General features: G+C 38.1%; 1 pseudogene; it reads left to right on the forward strand.

The window, feature by feature from the left end:
- The first annotated feature begins 2,648 nt into the window (after positions 1 to 2,648).
- On the forward strand, positions 2,649 to 3,582 carry LOC128068867 (putative olfactory receptor 8G3; annotated as a pseudogene).
- Positions 3,583 to 7,067: the final 3,485 nt, after the last annotated feature.

Here is a 7,067-nt window from a genome sequence, read left to right on the forward strand (position 1 = left end):
ATTTATCCACAGTCAACAGCAGCCTTTGCCTTGGGATATCTCCCCAGTCCCTAAACTCCAGCTCCCAGCTTCTTCACCTTCTAGGCGACCTGTGTCCCCATCTGGGGTATGTATGGCTGCAGCAAGGACTGTCTGATTCTCATCCCATTTAGGCTCCCACGGATCAGCGGTTTCACTCTCAGTCTTAAATGTTTCTCCTCTGACTCAGACAGTTGCCCCAATGTGGGGATCAGACCCCTGCTTCAGTTCCCCCACCTGCAGAGGGCAGGTCCAGTCCTACTAACACTACTGTTTTTCTTCCTAGTTCCTCCGTCATACCGAGTTTTGCATGGTTCTACATGTTATTTGCCACTGGTCAGGTACTCCTGTCTGCTCTCAGCTGGTGTTCTGCATGCACTCTGTCTGAAGTCATATTCCTGATATATCCGTGGAGAGAGATGTACTCCATGTCCACCTACTCCTCTGCCATCTTGTTCTCCCTATTACCAAGAACCAGGAACTGTGCTAAGAAACAAGTAGGCAGCATTTAATTTAGTTTTCAAACAAAGCAGATATTTAAGTTTTGTTTTTCGGAGAGCTGGAGAGTAGAAGGGATTATCCCCAGGTCACACAGCAAGTAAGAAAGTGAAAGTGAAGTCGCTCAGTCCTGTTGACTCTTTGTGACCTCCATCCATGGAATTCTCCAGGCAAGAATACTGGAGTGGGTTGCCATTTCCTTCTCCAGGGGATCTTCCCAACCCAGGGACTGAATTCAGGTCTCCCGCATTGGAAGCAGAAGCTTTTAACCTATGAGCCACCAGGGGAGCCCAACAAGTAAGAGGTTGAATTAAAATTTTCAATTCACTACTGTCTAACCTAGTATCATAACCATTAAGAATTATGAAATCATGAAATTTGGAAACTGGAAAAAATGTTAAAGGTAATTCAATACAACCAGGTGATTGTATCTTTAAGCAATATTTGCTAAGCAATTGACCATTCAAGCCGACCACAACATTTTGACTATAAGATCATGGTGTTTCTGGTGATTGGAATGTTAAACCTTTGCTGTGAAACCAAATATTTCTCCCTACTGTTTCAAGAAGTTAGTTTTACTTTAATCTCTTAAGACATACAAAGATATACCTCTAAAATAAGTCCATATGTTTAACAGTGCAATGATTGTCATGTGCCACGTGCAGTTTTACTCTGCTAAAAAATATCTTCAGTTATTTCAGCCATTCTAGAATGACCATATTTCTAGATCATTTTTTCTGAAGTTGTCCAGTATTTCCCTATCACATAAAGTATTGTACCTCAAATTGAGCACACTAATCCAACTATTGCTTGAGCATTAAGTAGAAACATGAGTTTCCACTTCTGCAATCTACTAATCTTCATACATTTAAACTAAAAACACACTTGTCTTTTAAGAAATACACTAACTAGTTAATGTAACAACTGACTAATATTAATTAAAATTTCTACTTGTATTTTTCATGTGTTCTACTAATTCATATCTCAACCGTATTTGAATTCTATGGAGAACATATTCAAAACGCATGATTATTTTTAAAAGCACATCATAAATGACCCTTAGTGTTTGTCTTCAAAAACCATTATTATATTTTGGAAATATGAATAATTATTTGACTTCCAGTACTTCAACCATAAAGCTCAAATTGCCTAAACCATTCTTAGTGCACTGCTCCCAGGGTCAGAGGGGTGGAAAATATGACTTAAATATATGCCATTCCATTATGTTCCCTTAGAGTATTCAAATTAGAAATAGGAGCAGGGTTTTCCTGGGACTTGGAAAATCTGTTGAGATATAAATATGATGCCTGCTAAGCAGCTGTGTTTCTAAACTCCTGGGTCATGATCCTGGCTGGAAGAAGGTGACCACTAAAGCAGCCGATCTCAGGTGGAATAAAGCAGACAGTTGCCCAGTCTTTCTGAAATTCTAGAGCTTCCCTGATAGCTCAGTTGGTAAAGAATCTGCCTATGATGCAGGAGGCCTGGGTTCGATCCCTGGATTGGGAAGATCTCCTGGAGAAGGGAAAGGCCACCCACTCCAGTATTCTGCCCTGAAGAGCTCCATGGACTGTGTTGTCCATGGGTCACGATGAGTTGGACATGACTGAGTGACTTTTACTTTCACTTTTCTGAAATTCTGAGTGGATTTTCTGTAATAAATATCTCAGACTAATACAACTACTTTTCACAGCCTTATGTAACCTTTGTTTACAACTTACAGAAAGTATACCCTACTATCATTTATTCTGAGTGAAGTGAAAATACTGGCCATTTGACATGCATTATATTAATACAGGCACATAGGGTATGAAAGGAAAAGAAAAAGTCCTCAGAAATAAGAGTAGTTACATTTGCTATGAATGATTTTAAAATTCCAGAGTTGGTATCTTCTTTTAAAATGTTATTTGATATCTTAATTATAATTTTCTTGAAGTCTATAATTTCTATTCTGGTGCAAACAGAATAATTGTTTTTCAAGAGATCCCCACATTATGAACGTCTTCTGATGAGGGATAAATTAATGATCTCCCCAGAATTACTCTTCCTCACACATAAACATGTACATACACACACAGAGGAACACAGAAGTACACTCATCTACTCTTCTTATACTTAGGACCTCGGACAGGATAATGGACCCTGGAAGTCACTCTTCAGTGACTGAGTTCATCCTCTCTGAGGTCACAGAACAGCCACAACTCCAGCTGTCACTTTTCCTCCTCTTCCTAGGAATCTATGTGGTCATGGTGGTGGAGAACCTGAACATGATTACATCGACAGGGCTCACTTCTCACCTGTACACTCCCATGTACTATTTCCTCAGCAATTTGTCCTTTATTGACTTCTGTCAGCCCACTGTCATTACCCCCAAAATGCTGGTGAACTTTATGACAAAGCAGAACATCATTTCTTACTCTGAATGCATTATTCAGCTCTACTTCTTCTGCACTTTTGCTATTGCAGAGTGTCACATGTTGGCTGCAGTAGCATATGACCACTATGTTGCCATCCACAATCCTTTGATTTAAAATGTTATCATGTCTTACCACATCTGCCTCTGCTTCACAGTGGGAATTTATATTCTGGCCATCATTGGATCCACAGTCCATACAGGATTTATGTTGAGACTCCTTTTCTGTGAGAACAATGTGGTTAACCATTATTTCTGTGATCGCTTCCACTCTTGGAGCTATCCTGTTCTAGCGTCTGTGTCAATGAGTTTCTGGTTCTAGTCTTGAGTGCATTTAACATCCTGACTCCTGACTTAACCATCCTTACATGCTACCTCTTCATCCGCTCCAGCATCCTCCAAATCAACTCCCCTGAGGGCAGGTCCAAAACCTTCAGCACCTGCAGCTCTCACATCTTAGTTGTTGCTGTCTTCTTTGGATCTGCAGCATTCATATACCTGAAGCCATCATTTGTGAGCTCCATGGATCAAGGAAAAGTGTCCTCTGTGTTTTATACCTGCATGTTCCCATGCTAAATCCTCTGATTTACAGTCTGTGGAATAAGGATGTCAAATTTGTCCTGAAGAAAATTCTGAAAAGAGGAAAATGTATATGAATAGAATCAATAGCATGATGTCATAGAAGTCATTTGGTTTGCTGAGCTATGCAGTGTGTTAGATATATTGTTCAAATTTTGGTAAATTTATTGATACTTCTCTATATAACTCATCTCCAAAATTCTCCTGGCTACTTCTTTGAACATACATTACAATGATTATATAAGGAAAAATACAATAATAGAATTTTTTTAATCTTGAATATTAAAGGAGCTTACTTTTATTTTTAACAATAATATATCTAGGAAGAACAACAATGCTTATGATGATTATGGTGAAAATCACAGTAATGAATATTATCAAGATTTATGAAATATGAAGCACTGTGCCCAGTGCTTTAAATGGATATCTTTATTTACTATATTCCTTGAGGACAAATTCTAGTATTATTTTCCTTTGAAAAGAAGAAATGGAAGGTTATTTCATTTGTGTATTTGCTATGGACCCAAACATAATAAATGATAGAGAAAACAATAAGTGATACTTTTGCACAAGAAGATTGTGAATAGATCCAATGCCTCCTTGAGAATTCCCTTCTTTATGTCAAGCATCATCACTTTCCTCTAAGACTATGTTTCTTTTCCCTAGATATTTTCTATGCTATTTTCACTTTTATTTCCTTTGATAAATGAAAATAATCAAAATCTTTCAAACAGTATTGGTCAAAGCAAAAATTGCAAGGATGGAGATTTATTGCAGAGTTTCACAGTAGACAGTTATTAAAGAGATTTAAATTATAGTTGAAATGTAAATATGTATAAAATATTGTCTTATCTTTATACCAATAACACTATAACTATTTATGAAGCAGCTGTTCATAAAAGAAAGAAATCCTGCTGAATTATATCACTTTCATGTTGTTAACGCTCTTCTGTTCCATACTTTATCGAATTGTCTATTCATGTTCAGTTCAGTCCCTCAGTTGTGTCCGACTCTTTGCAACCCCATGGACTGCAGCACACCAGGCTTCCCTGTCCATCACCAATTCCTGGAGCTTGCTCAAACTCATGTCCATTGAGTCAGTGATGCCATCCAACCATCTCATCCTCTGTTGTTCCTTTCTCCTCCTGCCTTCAATCTTACCCAGCATCAGGGTCTATTCCAAGGAGTCAGTTCTTTGCATCAGGTGTCCAAAGTATTGGTGCTTCAGCTTCAGCACCATTCCTTCCAATGAATATCCAACATTGATTCCCTATAGGATTGACTGGTTTGATCCCCTTGCAGTCCAAGGGACTCTCAAGAGTCTTCTCCAACACCACAGTTCAAAAGCTTCAATTCTTTGGTGCTCAGCTTTCTTTATACTCCAACTTTCACATCCATACATGACTACTGGAAAAAACATAGTTTGACAATGTTGGCAAAGTAATATCTCTACTTTTTAATATGCTTTCTAGGTTGGTCATAGCTTTTCTTCCAAGGAGCAAGCATCTTTTAATTTCATAGTGGCAGTCACCATCTTCAGTGATTTTGGAGCCCAAGAAAATAAAGTCTGTTTGTTTCTATTCCCTATCTATTTTCCATGAAGTGATGGGACCAGATGCCATTGTCTTAGTGTTTTGAATGTTGAGTTTTAAACCAGCTTTACTTTCATCAAGAGATTCTTTAGTTTCTCTTCACTTTCTGCCATAAAGGTGGCGTCATCTGCGTTTCTTTGGTTATTGATATTTCTCTTGTCAATCTTGATTCCAGCTTGTGCTTCATCCAGCCTAGCATTTTGCATAATGTACTCTGCACATAAGTTAAATAAGCAGGGTGAAAATTTACAGCCTTGATATATGTCAATGCTCTTTTGTGCCATAATTTATAGAGTTGCCATTTCATGTTATGTTCTCTTTAAAACATCTCTTCTTTTTCCTCATACTATTGCTTTTTGATTGTGTGTCTTAAACATCTTATAATTATAAATTCTCATATTATTCTAAGTGCTCAGTTGTCTTCTGTTTTTCCTAATTCAAACCATCTTATTCACTATTGCCATATCAATGTCCTTTAAATAGTGTGCTGTCTATTCACCTGTTATAACAAGTTGCAGTGTTTACTTATAGTATCCAAATATTAGACAAATATATAATATAACTTTGTTGCTTTTTACTCGCTAAATTCTATCCAACTCTTTCCGACCCCATAGATTGTAACCTCCTAGGCTTTTCTGTCTGTGGTATTTCCCAAGTAAGAATACTGGAGTGGGTTTCTATTTCCTTCTCCAAGGATCTTCCCAAAGGACCGTCCCAATGCAGTGGAAGATGCATGACTCCTGCATTTGCAAGTGGATTTCTTACTGCTGAGCCACCAGGGAACCCCACAATATAACTTTACCTCCTTGTATTTCATTAAACAGTAATTCAATATCAGATAATCGTTTTCAAAGAACACTCATATTTTTCATTTGACTTAATTTTCATCAGTCTTATTTGTTCAGTTGTGTCCAACTCTTGGCAGCCCAATGGACTATAGCCCACCAGGCTCCACTCCTGGTGGAATTTTCCAGGTGAGAATAGTGTGACGGGGTGCCATTTCCTACTTCAGAGGATTTTCACAAACCCGCATCTCCATCTCCTGCATTGGCAGGGGGATGATTTACCCCGGAGCCACCTGGGAAGCCTGTGGTATAAAGGAGGGGAGATGCTTAACAATCACAACTCCTGTCATAGGCAAGATTCCTAGTCCGGTGCATTTCCCAACAAGCACAAATGGATTAACAGAGGGCACATAATAAGAGTTCTGGTGGAAAATCTTTGAATTACTAGGGCTTAAGCTCCTAAAGAAAACATAGGTAAGTGACAGGAAATGGTCTCACTAGACAAGAAAAGCCTATGTAGATCCAGAAAAAAACAGGTCATACTTCACATGAAATGATCATTCTACCAGACTAGAAAAGTAGAGAACAGACAGTTCATGAATCACATGTGGATCACTGTAAGATGTCAATTTTTTTTTTTTTTTTTTTTTTTTTGGTGAAGGAAGCTGCTAATTTTTTTAAAAAAAATAAGGAAGTGACACAGTTTTGAATGTTAATAATGTCACACATGCCAAAGAATGCTCTAACTACCACACAATTGGATTTGTCTAACATGCTAGGAAAGTAATGCTCAAAATTCTCCAAGCCAGGCTTCAACAGTACATCAACCATGAACTTCCAGATGTTCAAGTTGGATTTAGAAAAGTCAGAGGAACCAGAGATCAAACTGTCAACATCTGTTGGATTATTGAAAAAGCCAGGGAGTTCCAGAAAAACATATATTTCTGCTTTATTGACTATGCCAAAGCCTTTGACTGTGTGGATCACAAGAAATTGTGGAAAATTCTGAGAGATGGAAATATCAGACAACCTGACCTGCCTCTTGAGAAACCTATATGCAGGTCAGGAAGCAACAGTTAGAACTGGACATGAAACAACAGACTGGTTCCAAATAGGAGAAAGAGTACATCAAGGCTGTATATTGTCACCCTACTTATTTAACTTATATGCAGAGTACATCATGAG

Source organism: Budorcas taxicolor, chromosome 25 (assembly GCF_023091745.1).
Source record: "Budorcas taxicolor isolate Tak-1 chromosome 25, Takin1.1, whole genome shotgun sequence".
In the NCBI taxonomy this organism is placed as follows: domain Eukaryota; kingdom Metazoa; phylum Chordata; class Mammalia; order Artiodactyla; family Bovidae; genus Budorcas; species Budorcas taxicolor.